The following is a 12738-nucleotide window of genomic DNA, read 5'->3' as shown; positions in this document are numbered from 1 at the left end:
AGGGCAGGCTCAGTAGTTGTGGCCCATGGACTTAGTTGCTCTATGGCATGTGGCATTTTCCTGGATCAGGTCTCGAACCCATGTCCCCTGCATTGGCAGGCAGATTCTTAACCACTGTGCCAGCAGGGAAGCCCCCAACAGAGATTCTTTAAATGTCTGGAAATAGTAACACTCCTTGTCTTTTCTGAGGGGCTCTGTGTTTTTACTGGTGACATGCTTTTATCAGTTCATCAGGCAGTTTACAACTCTGTCTTGACCTTAACTTCCTACTAGCACAGAGCCTCATTAACAGGCAGAGGTGAGAGCCTAAGGCTTTCTCAGGTATTTCCCCAGTGTACACACAACCTTAGTCATAAACACAGATCTGCATATGCATGTGGCACTCTGATTCCCAGGAATACATTGGAGCTTTTCAAGGACCCTGTGGACATCTCATTTCCCAGCTTTTCATATAAAAATGTAAATTTTCTTTTCAATATTAAAAAATCTTTCTGGGCATTGGGGTTTTGATAGGAATTCCATTAACCCTGTGTATTAATTGGAGATAATTGACATTTTTGCTATAATAGGCTTTCTAAAGCTTGAACATGGTATGTCCCCACATAATTAGGTCTTTGATTTCTTTCTTCAGTGTTTTGTAGTTTTCAGCATACAAGTATTGTGTGTGTTTTGTTAGGTTAACATCTATTTAATTTTTTGAACAATTGTAATAGGGATTGTGCTTTTAATTTTAGGTTCCCCATGTTCATTGCTAGCATATAGAAATATGTTTGATTTCTGTATGTTTTTCTTGTATACTGTTACTTTGCTGAACTCACTTATTTGTACTAGGTTTTGTGTATGTGAATATCTTGGGATTTTCTATGTAGATTACTTTGCCTTCTGCAAATTTAGACAGTTTTATTTCTATATTTTCAGTATATATGATTTTTATTTTGTTTTCTTGCCCATTGTACTGGTGAGAACTTCCAGTATAATGTTGAAGTGGTGAAAGTGGAATTCTTGTCTTATTCCATATCTTAGGGGAAAACATTGTCTTTCACCATTTTGTTTAACATTATAGTTTCTTTTTTACATTCTCTGTGTCAAATTAAGAAAATTTCTGTCTATCACTATTATTCTGAGCATTATTTTTTATCATGAATGGACGTTGAATTTTTGTCAAAAGCTCTTCTGTATCAATTGATATGATTATATGATGTTTCTTGTTTAGTCTGTTGATGTGATGGATTACACTGGTTGATTACAAATGTGGAAACAGCCATGTTAGCACTGCATTAGCTTTATTCTTCAAATTTTGATATGATTTATTTTCATTTCCATCCAACTCAATCCAATTCAATGTATTAAAATTTTTTTTAAATTATCGAGATACAATACCATATCTTCTTTATCCATTTGTCTATTGATGGACACCTAGGTTGCTTTACTATCTTGGCTATTGTAAATAATGCTGCAATAAACATGAAGTGCACATAACTTTTTGAATTAGTATTTTTGTTTTCTTTGGGTAAATCCCCTGAAGTGGAATTGCTGAATTATATGACAGTTCTATTTTTAAATTTCAAGGAACTTCCATACTGTTTTCCATACTGGCTGCACCAACTTGTATTTCCACCAACAGTGCTGGAGTGTTCACTTTTCTCCACATCTTCACCAACACTTGTATTTTGTTGTCTTTTTGGTAATAGCTATTCTGACATGTGTGAGGTGGTATCTCATTGTGATTTTGATTTGAATTTCTCTGATGATTAGTGATGTTGAGCATCTTTTCATGTGTCTGTTGGCCATATGTATGTCTTCTTTGGAAAAATATCTATTTAGGTCCTATGCCCATTTTTTTAATGTGGTATTATCTTTAAGTACAAAGACTTTTCCAATCATGTCACTTAGAGATCATTTTATCCACTGCTGTGTTTGGCCACCAGTCTCTTGTCTCTCTCCTCAGCAATGGTAAGGCGGATACCCTTTCTATGAGGAAGAGAGATCCATGGTTTGTTGCCTTTGCCAATAATGAAAATGTTGGAGAGCCAGGTGGCAAAGCTGTTGCCACTGGCATCTTTCACATGAACTACATCAAAAGAACCAGGATGTCTCTCCCGGTTAGTGATCACACCAGTTCTTCCCAGGTTAGCACCTCCAGTCACCATGCACAGGTTACCAGTGTCAAATTTGATGAAATCAGTAATCTTGCCAGTCTCCAAATCAATTTGAATGGTGTCATTCACCTTGATGAGGGGATCAGGGTAGTGGATGGTGGGAGCATAATGGGTCACCAGATGAGGGATTCCTTTTGTCCCCACAAAGATCTTTCTCACTTTACACAACTTATACTTGGCCTCCTCAGGTGTAATACAATGAACAGCGAAGCGGCTCTTGGTGCCATATATCAGACGAAAATTCTCTCCAGTCTTGTCAATGCTGATGACATCCATAAAACCAGCAGTAGGTTATATCAGTGCGGACCTTGCCATCAATCCAAATGAAACGCTGCATGCAGATCTTCTTTATTTCATCTGTTAGGGCATACTTAAGTCTGTTCCTTAGGAAAATGATTAGGGGGTGACATTCCCCTAGCTTGTGGGGACCAGTAGATGTACGAGGAGCAAACACACCAGTCAGTTTATCCAGCATTCAATGCTTTGGAGCTGCTACATGCTTCAGGTGCTTCTTGGGACCACGAGCCATGGCTGCACTAGGCACGAAAAGAGCCCTATGCCCATTTTTTTAAAAAAAATAATTAATTTATTTTTGCTGTGTTGGGTCTTCGTTTCTGTGCGAGGGCTTTCTCTAGTTGTGGCAAGCGGGGGCCACTCTTCATCGCAGTGCGCAGGCCTCTCACTATCGCGGCCTCTCGTTCTGGAGCACAGGCTCCAGACGCGCAGGCTCAGTAGTTGTGGCTCACGGGCCTAGGTGCTCCATGGCATGTGGGATCCTCCCAGACTAGGGCTCGAACCCGTGTCCCCTGCATTAGCAGGCAGATTCTCAACCACTGCGCCACCAGGGAAGCCCCATATGCCCATTTTTTACTTGGGTTTGTTTTTTTGATGTTGAGTTGTATGAGTTCTTTTCATATTTTGCATATTAACCTCTTGTTGGATATATCATTTGCAAATATAATCTCTCATTTCCTTTTCATTTTGTTGATAATTTTTTTCACCGTGCAAAAGCTTTTTATTTTGATGTAGTCCCATTTTGTTTCCCTTGCCTGAGGAGACCTATCCAAAAACACGTTGCTAAGATAAATGTCAGAGAATGTATTGCCTGTGATTCTTCTATGAATTTTATGGTTTCAGGTGTTACATTTAAGTCTTTAATCCATTTTGAGTTTACTTTTGTACATGGTATGAAAAAGTAGTCCAGTTTGTTGGGGTTTTTTTTGGCATATGGCTGTTTAGTTTTTCCAACATCATTTACTGAAGAAGCTGTCTTTCTCATATTGCATATTTGTGCCTCCTTTGTCATAGATTAATTAACCATATAAATGTGGGTTTATTTCTGGACTCCTTATTCTGTTACATTGATATATGTGTCTGTTTTCATGCCAGTACCATACTGTTTTGATTAGTGTAGCTTTTTAGTATAGTTTGAAATCAGGGAGTGTGATACCTCCAGCTTTTTCTTCTTTCTCAGACTGTTTTGGCTACTTGGGTTTTAGTGTGTGTGTGATGCCATACAAAGTGTAGGATCCTTTGTTCCAGTTCAGTGAAATATTTCATTGGTACTTTGATAAGGATTGCATCAAATCTGTAGATCATCTTGGGTAGTATGGTCATTTTAACAATATTAATTCTTTCCCCCCACCCCCGGCTCTGCCACTTTATTTATTTATTTGTTTGTTTATAACAGAAAGTTTTTTTTAACATCTTTATTGGAGTATGATTGCTTTACAATGGTGTCTTAGTTTCTGCTTTATAACAAAGTGAATCAGTTATACATATACATATATCCCCATATCTCTTCCCTCTTGCATATCCCTCCCTCCCACCCTCCCTATCCCACCCCTCTAGGTGGTCACAAAGCACCCAGCTGATCTCCCTGTGCTATGCAGCTGCTTCCCACTAGCTATCTATTTTACATTTGGTAGTGTATATATGTCCATGCCATTCTCTCACTTTGTCACAGCTTACCCTCCCTCCTCCCCATATCCTCAAGTCCATTCTCTAGTAGGTCTGCATCTTTATTCGCATCTTGCCCCTAGGTTCTTCATGACCTTTTTTTTTTTTTCTTAGGTTCCATATATATGTGTTAGCATATGGTATTTGTTTTTCTCTTTCTGACTTACTTCACTCTGTATGACAGACTCTAGGTCCATCCACCTCACTACAAATAACTCAATTTTCTTTCTTTTAATGGCTGAGTAATATTCCATTGTATATATGTGCCACATCTTCTTTATCCATTCATCTGTTTATGGACATTTAGGTTGCTTCCATGTCCTGGCTATTGTAAATAGTGCTGCAATGAACATTTTGGTACATGACTCTTTTTCAATTATGGTTTTCTCAGGGTATATGCCTAGTAGTGGGATTGCTGGGTTGTATAGTAATTCTATTTTTAGTTTTGTATGGAACCTCCATACTGTTCTCCATAGTGGCTGTATCAGTTCACATTCCCATCAACAGTGCAAGAGTGTTCCCTTTTCTCCACACCCTCTCCAGCATTTATTGTTTGTAGATTTTTTGATGATGGCCATTCTGACTGGTGTGAGATGATATCTCATTGTAGTTTTGATTTGCATTTCTCTAATGATTGATGATGTTGAGCATTCTTTCATGTGTTTGTTGGCACTCTGTATATCTTCTGTGGAGAAATGTCTATTTAGGTCTTCTGCCCATTTTTGGATTGGGTTGTTTGTTTTTTTGATATTGAGCTGCTTGAGCTACATGAGCTGCTTGTAAATTTTGGAGCTTAATCCTTTGTCAGTTGCTTCATTTGCAAATATTTTCTCCCATTCTGAGGGTTGTCTTTTCGTCTTGTTTATTGTTTCCTTTGCTGTGCAAAAGCTTTTAAGTTTCATTAGGTCCCATTTGTTTATTTTTGTTTTTATTTCCATTCCTCTAGGAGGTGGGTCAAAAAGGATCTTGCTGTGATTTATGTCATAGAGTGTTCTGCCTAACAATATTAATTCTTCCAACCCATGAACATGGTATATCTTTCCATCCATTTGTATCATCTTCAGTTTCTTTCATCAATACCTATTCGTTTTCCAAGTATGAGTCTTTTACTTTCTTGGTTACATTTATTCCTAGGTACTTAATTCTTTTTGATTCAGTTGTAAATAGGCTTGTTTTAATAATTTCTCTTTCTGATAATTCATTATTATTGTATAGAAAGGCAACTGACTTCTGTGTATTAATTGTGTATCCTGCAACTTTACTGAATTCATTAATTAGTTCTAATAAATTTTAGGTGTTTTTTTTTAAAAAAAATTGGGGTGTAGTTGCTTAACAATGTTGTGTTAGTTTCTGCTGTACAGTGAAGTGAATCAGCTATATGTATACATATATCTCCTTGTTTGGGATTTCTTTCTCATTTAGGTCACCACAGAGCACTGAGTAGAGTTCCCTGTACTATACAGCAGGTTCTTATTAATTATCTATTTTACACATATTAGTGTATATATGTCAATCCCAATCTCCCAGTTCATCCCACCCCTTTTAGGTGGTGTCTTTAGGATTTTCCATATGTAGTATCATTTCATCTGCAAACAGTGACAATTCTACTTATTCATTTTCAATATTGTTTCCATTTATGTCTTTTCCTTGTCTGACTGCTGTGGCTAGGATTTCCAATATTATGTTGAATAAAAGTGAAGAGAGTGGGCATCTTTGTCTTGTTTCTGACCTTAGAGGAAATGCTTTCAGTTTTTCACCACTGAGCATGAAGTTAGCCATGGGCTTGTCTTCTATGGCCTTTATTATGTTGTGATATATTCCCTCTATACTCACCTTGTTGAGAGAGAGTTTCTATCATAAATATATGTTGACATTTGTCAAATGTCTTTTCTGTCTTTTGAGATGATCATACGATTTTTGTCACTCATTTTGTTACTGTGGTATGGCATACTGTTTGATTTGTGGATGTTGAACCATTATTGAATCTCTGGAAAAATTCCACTTGATTATGGTTACCATTCTTTTATTGTGTTGCTGAATTTTGTTTGCAAATATTTTTTTGAGGATTTTTGATTCTATGTCCCTCAGGAATGTTGGACTGTAATTTTCTTTTCTTGGTGTCCTTGTCTAATTTTGAGATTAAGGTAATGTTGGTCTCAAAAAATGCATTTAGATGTGTTGCCCCCTCCCTTTTCTATATTTTAGAAGAGTTTGAGAAGTATTGGTATTTATTCTTCAAATGTTTGGTAGAATTTACCATTGAAGCCATCTTATCCAGGGCTTTTAATTTTTGGGGAGTGGTTGGTCTATTTATATTTTCTGTTTCTTCCTAAATCAGTCTTGGTAGGTTGTATGTTTCTAGGAATTTATCAGTTTCCTATAGGTTGTCCAATTTGTTGGTATATAATTCTTCATAGTAGTCTCTTATTATCCTTGGTATTTCTGTGGTATCAATTGTAACATCTCTATAATTTCTGATTTTATTTATATGAGACTTGCTCTTTTTTTCTTGGTGAGTGCAGCTAAAGTTTTGTCAATTTTATTTATCTTTTCAAGGAATGAGCTCTTAATTTTATTGATTTTTTTAGATTGTCCTTTTAGTCTCTATTTCATTTATTTCCACTCGGATCTTTATTATTTCCTTCCTTCTACTGACTTTGGGCTTCATTTGTTCTTCTTTTTTCTAGTTCCTTGAGGTATAAAGTTAGGTTGTTTATTTGAGCTTTTTATTGTTTTATGATGTAAGCATTTATCTCCATGAATTTCCCTCTTGCAACTCCTTTTGCTGTAGCCCATATGTTTTGGTATGTTGTATTTCCATTTTCATTGACTCAAGGCATTTTTTATTTCTCTATTGATTTTTCTTTGACTCATTGGTTTTTCAGTAACATGTTTAATCTCCACTTATTTGTGAATTTTCCACTTTTCTTCTTCTAATTGATTTCTAGTTTCTGTAGTCCAAAAAGATGCTTGATATGATTTCAATTTTCTTAAATTTATTTTCTTAAGTTATTTTATTTTATTTTATTTTATTTTTTATTTATCTATTTTTTGGGGCTATGTTGGGTCTTCATTGCTGCGTATGGGCTTTTTCTAGTTGTGGCGAGAGGGGGGCTACTCTTTGTTTCGGTGCGCAGGCTTCTCATTGCAGTGGCTTCTCTTGTTGCAGAGCATGGGCTCTAGGCACATGGGCTTCAGTAGTTGTGGTGTGTGGGCTCAATAGTTGCGGCACACGGGCTCTAGGGCATGCAGGCTTCAGTAGTTGTGATGTGCAGGCTCAGTACTTGTGGCACATGGGCTTAGGTTCTCCACAGCATGTGGGGTCTTCCTGGACCAAGGATCAAACCCGTGCCCCTGCATTGGCAGGTGGATTTTTAACCACTGTGCCACCAGGGAAGTCCCTTAAATTTATTAAGACCAGTTTTGTGCCCTAACATATGATGTATCCTGGAGAACGTTCCATGTGTTCTTGAGAAGAATGTGTATTCTGTTTCTTTTGGATGGAATGTTGTGTATATTTTGTTAAATTCATCTTGTCATTTCAGGTCAATATTTCCTTGTTGATTTTCTGTCTGGATGATATATCCATTGATAAAAGTGGGGTATTAAAGCCCTCTACAATTATGTATTGCCTTTTATTCTCCCTTTAGGTCTATTAATATTTCTTTGTATATAGATGCTCCTATGTTGGGTGCATAAATATCTAAAATTATTATAGGCATACCTTGGAAATACTGAGAGCTTGGTTCCAGATCACTTCAATAAAGTGAATATTGAAATAAAGTGAGTCACATGAATTTTTTGGTTTTCCAGTGCATATAAATGGCATGTTTACACTACACTGTAGTCTACTGTGTCCAACAACATTATATCTTTAAAAAAAGTACTAAAAAATGCTGACCATCATCAGACAGTGCAGGGTTGTCATGAAGCTTTGAATTGTAAAAAAATGCAATGTCTGTAAAACACAATAAACAAAGGGCAATAAAATGAGGTATGCCTGTGTATCCTCCTGTTGGATTGACTCCTTTATCATTATCTAATGACCTAATTTGTATCTTATTGCAGTCTTTAAGTCTATTTTGTGTAAGTATAGCTACTCCAGCTTTCTTTTGGTTTCCATTTACATGGAAGATCTTTTTACATCCTTTAACTTTCAGTCTGTGTGTGTGTCCTTACATCTGAAGTAAGTCTCTTGTAGGCAGCATATATATGGGTCTTGTTTTTTAATCCATTTAGCCACTTCATGTATTTTGGTTGGATTATTTAGTCCATTTACCTTTAAGTTAATTTTTGAGAGGTATGTACTTTTTGCCGTTTTGTTCATTGTTTTCTGGTTGTTTTTTTTTTTTTTTTTTTTTTTGCAGTTCTTCTCTGTTCTTTTCTGTTTCTCTTGTTCTCTTCCCTTGTGGTTTGATGATTTTCTTTAGTGTTATATTTGGATTCCTTTCTCTTTATTTTTTGTGTATCTATTATAAGTTTTTTGATTTTGGTTACCATGAGGTTCATATATAACAATCTGTATATAAAGCAGATTATTTCAAGTTCATAGTTGCTTAAATTCAAATGCATTCTAAAAGCACTATATTTTAAATTACTCCCCCTTTTAATATTTTTGACAACCTATTTTACATCTTCTTATTCTGTGTATCCCTCAACTACTTATTGTACTTTTAGTTGATATTACTACTTTTGTTTTTTACCTTTCATTCTAGCTTCATAAGTGGCTTTGTTATATATTTGTTTTTACCAAGAAGATTTTTCTTTTGCATATTTTCTTATTTCTATTTATGGACTCTTCCATTCTGCTTAAAGAAGTCCCTTTATCATTTCTTGTAAGGCTGGTTTAGTGGTGATGAACTCCTTTAGTTTTTGCTTGTCTGGCAAACTATTTCTCCTTCAATTCTGAATGATAACCTTGCTGGATAGAGTAGTCTTGGTGTAAGTTTTGTCCTTTCATCACTTTGAATGTATCATGCCACTTCTTCCTGGCCTCCAAAGTTTCTGCTGAGAAATTCACTGATAATCTTAAGGGGGTTCACTTATATGTAACTAGTTGTTTTACACTTGTTGCTTTAAAAGTTCTCTTTATTTTTAACTTTTGACATTTTAATTGTAATGTGTCTTGGTGTGGATCTCTTTGGGTTCATTTTGTTTAGGACTCTCCATACTTGGATGTCTGTTTCTTTCCCCAGGTTAGGGGAGTTTTCAGCCATTATTTCTACAAAGAAGTTTTCTGCCCCTTTCTTTCTTTTCCTTCTGGAGGTCCCTATAATGCAAATGTTAGTATGCCTGAGGTTGCCCCAAGTTCCCTTAAACTATCCTCATTCCACAGAATTCTGTATTCTTTTTGATGTTCTGATTGGGTGATTTCCACTACCCTGTCTTCCAGATCATTGGTCTGTTCTTCCGTATTATCTAACCTTCCATTGATTCCCTCTAGTGTATTTTTCATTTCAGTTACGTGTTTTTCACCTCTGATTGATTCTTTTTTATACTTTATAATTTTTTTTTCAAGTTCTCACTGTGTTCATCCATTCTTCTCCAAGTTCAATGAGAATCTTTATGACCATCACTTTGAATTCTTTTTTTTTTTAAGGGGCCACCACTTCTTTTTTATTATTATTATTATTTTTATCTATTTATTTTTGGCTGCGTTGGGTCTTCGTTGCTGTGCACAGGCTTTCTCTAGTTGCCACATACAGGGGTTACTCTTCTTTGTGGTGCATGGGTTTCTCATTGTGGTGGCTTCTCTTGTTGCGGAGCATAGATTCTAGGCGCACAGGCTTCAGTAGTTGTGGCGCATGGGCTCTAGAATGCAGGCTCAGTAGTTGTGGCTCACGGGCTTAGTTGCTCCACAGCATGTGGGATCTTCCTGGACCAGGGCTCAAACCCATGTCCCCTGCATTGGCAGGCGGATTCTCAACCACTGTGCCACCAGGGAAGCCCATTTTTATTCTTTATAAATTATATTACTTATTCCCATATCATTAAGATCTATTTCTGAGGGTTTTGTCTTGTTCTTTCATTTTGAACATATTTTTTCTGTTTCCTCACTTTGCTTTGGTCTCTATGTTTATTTCCATGTATTAGGCAATATTGCTACCTCTCTCATTCTTGAAGGAGTGACCTAGTGTAGGTGATGATCCTTCTCATTCAACCTCGTCCTAGCACTTGGTTGTCTCAGAAATCTTTGCAGTTGTCTATACCACCTGATTTATTCTTGATATGCCCCTGATGTTGAGGATGTGCTGAGACCTCTCAGTGTTCCAAGGGGAGGAATCTCATTTAACACAAGTGTCAGTCTGATTGGAAGCCAGACCCTCAGGCAGTAGTTTTAAAGTATGCAGATATATACAGTCCAGTGGAGCCATAATTGTATTCTCTGCTGGCTTCCAGACCAGGAGACCTGGAGTTGTCCTCTGGGTAACAGCTGCAAAAATTGGGGCTCCTGACTAGTGTATAGGCTACACTCCAGGGAGCCTTGTTGAGCATTAGTGAGGCCAAGAGGGTGGGCAAGGATGGTGTCTCCCTGCTTATGTACCCTGGGAGCACCTCCTTAACCTCTAGATGTGTGGGAAACCTGAAGCCTCTACTTCATGGTGAAGTTCCAGACTAAGTAAATAGGCCTTTTTCACAGGAAGACTGAGACTGTGTTTCAGTCTGCTGTCTGTGCAGTACCCTGGTGTTGGTGGCCTGCTGAGAACTGTCTTTCTGATTGTTACAGTCCCATGGAGCTCTGGAATGCCAGCCCTCTTGGTCAACAGGGCCAGGCAATCAAGTGCTGTCCCTTTTGTGAATTGTACATGCCCAACAACTTTAGCTAGGAAGCTGGAGAGTGTATGGTGCAGAGCTTGTTCCCTTTTTTCAGAAAGGCAGTGGGAAAACGACTGCATACAGTTGCAGGCTTCAGCAACACAGCAGTAGAGTGCCTTGTCTGAGTGCATGTCAGCTTTAGGCCAGGTGTAGGAGAATGCTGAAAGTGCTCATATTTGCAAGACCCAGCCTGGTGGCAGGGAAGTGTTGAGTTGGCTTTAGGCTGGGAGAGGAATAATACTGCAACTTGTCATACTCGCTTGTCCCAGCCAGGGAATGGTGTGTGTGTGTGTGTGTGTGTGTGTGTGTGTGTGTGTGTGTGTGCTGCAACCACAGACATTCCCTAGCTTCAGCAAGGTGGTGGGATAGTGCTGTGACTGCTCGCCCCCACATCTCAAGTCAATTCTCACGTTCTTTTCAGGTGAAATGATCCTTAATATAGCTGTATATTTATTGTATCCTTGGGAGGAGGTAAGTTCAGGCTCTTTTTATGCTGCCATTTTGAACCCTATTATCTTAACTTTTATTTTTAAGATTGGCTTATCAGATGCAAAAATTCTCAATAAAATATTAGCAAATCAAATCCAGCAATGTGTAAAAAGAATTATACACTGCAACCACGTGTAAATTATTCCAGGTATGCAAGGCTGGTTCAACATTTGAAAATCGATAAGTGAAATCCATCACATCAATAAACTAAAAAAGAAAATCACATGTTCATATCAATAGATGCAGAAAACACATTTGACAAAATCCAACACTCATTCCTGATAAGCTCTCAGTAAATTAGGAACAGAGGGGAACTTTATCAACTTGATAAGGCCTATCTATGAAAAAAATCCATCACTAACATCCTACTTAATGGTGAGAAACTTGAAGCTTTCCCACTATGATCAGGTACAGGGCAAGGATTTCCTCTCTCACCATTCCATTTCTGAAAGTCCTTGCTAATGCAATAAGACAAGAAAAGGAAACAAAATGTATACAGATTGGGAAGGAAGAAATAAAATTGTGTTTTCAGATAACATGATAGTCTTTGTAGATAATTGAAAGAATCAACAAAAAACTCTTGGGACTAATGCTTATAGCAAGGTTGCAGAATAAGATTTTAATGTACAAAAATCAATCTCTTTTCTACATATCAGCAACAAATAAGTTGAATTTGAAATTAGAAATGTAATATCATTTACATTAGCTTCCCCAAATTAAATATTTAGATATAAATATAGCAAAACATGTACAAGATCTATATGAGAAAAATTATAAAATGCCGATTAATGAAATCAAAAGAGAACTAAGTAAATGATGAGAGAGTCCATGTTCATGGGTAGGAATATTTAATATTGTCAAGATGTCAGTGCTTCTGAAATTGATCTATAGATTCAATGCAATCCCAATCAAAATCCCAGCACGTTTTTTAATGGATATTGACAAACTGATTCAAAAGTTTATAGGGAATTCCCTGGTGGCCCAGTGGTTAGGACTTGGGATTCAAATACTGGTCGGGGGACTAAAATCCTGCAAGCCACTGGCCAAAGAAAATAAAGGTTTATATGGAGAGGCAAAAGACCCAGGATAGCCAACACATATTGAAGGAGAGAACAAAATTATAGGATTGACATCATCTGACTCCAAGAACTACAATAAAGCTACAGTCATCAAGAGTGAGATATTAGGGAAAGAACTGACAAATAGATCAGTGGAACAGAATAGAGAGCCCGTAAATAGACCTGCATAAATATAGTCAGCTGATCTTTGACAAAGGGGCAAATGCAATAAAATAGAGCAAAGAGAGTCTCTTCAA

At 37.1% G+C, this 12738-nt stretch overlaps 1 pseudogene; it reads right to left on the bottom strand.

The window, feature by feature from the left end:
- Nucleotides 1-1901: 1901 nt before the first annotated feature.
- LOC132481891 (small ribosomal subunit protein eS4, X isoform-like) lies at nucleotides 1902-2688 on the bottom strand (annotated as a pseudogene).
- Between the last annotated feature and the right edge of the window lie 10050 nt (nucleotides 2689-12738).

Source organism: Mesoplodon densirostris, chromosome X (genome assembly GCF_025265405.1).
Source record: "Mesoplodon densirostris isolate mMesDen1 chromosome X, mMesDen1 primary haplotype, whole genome shotgun sequence".
NCBI classification, from domain to species: Eukaryota; Metazoa; Chordata; class Mammalia; order Artiodactyla; family Ziphiidae; genus Mesoplodon; species Mesoplodon densirostris.
The sequence above is the reverse complement of the archived record's forward strand: the minus strand, read 5'-3'. Positions and strand labels throughout refer to the sequence as shown.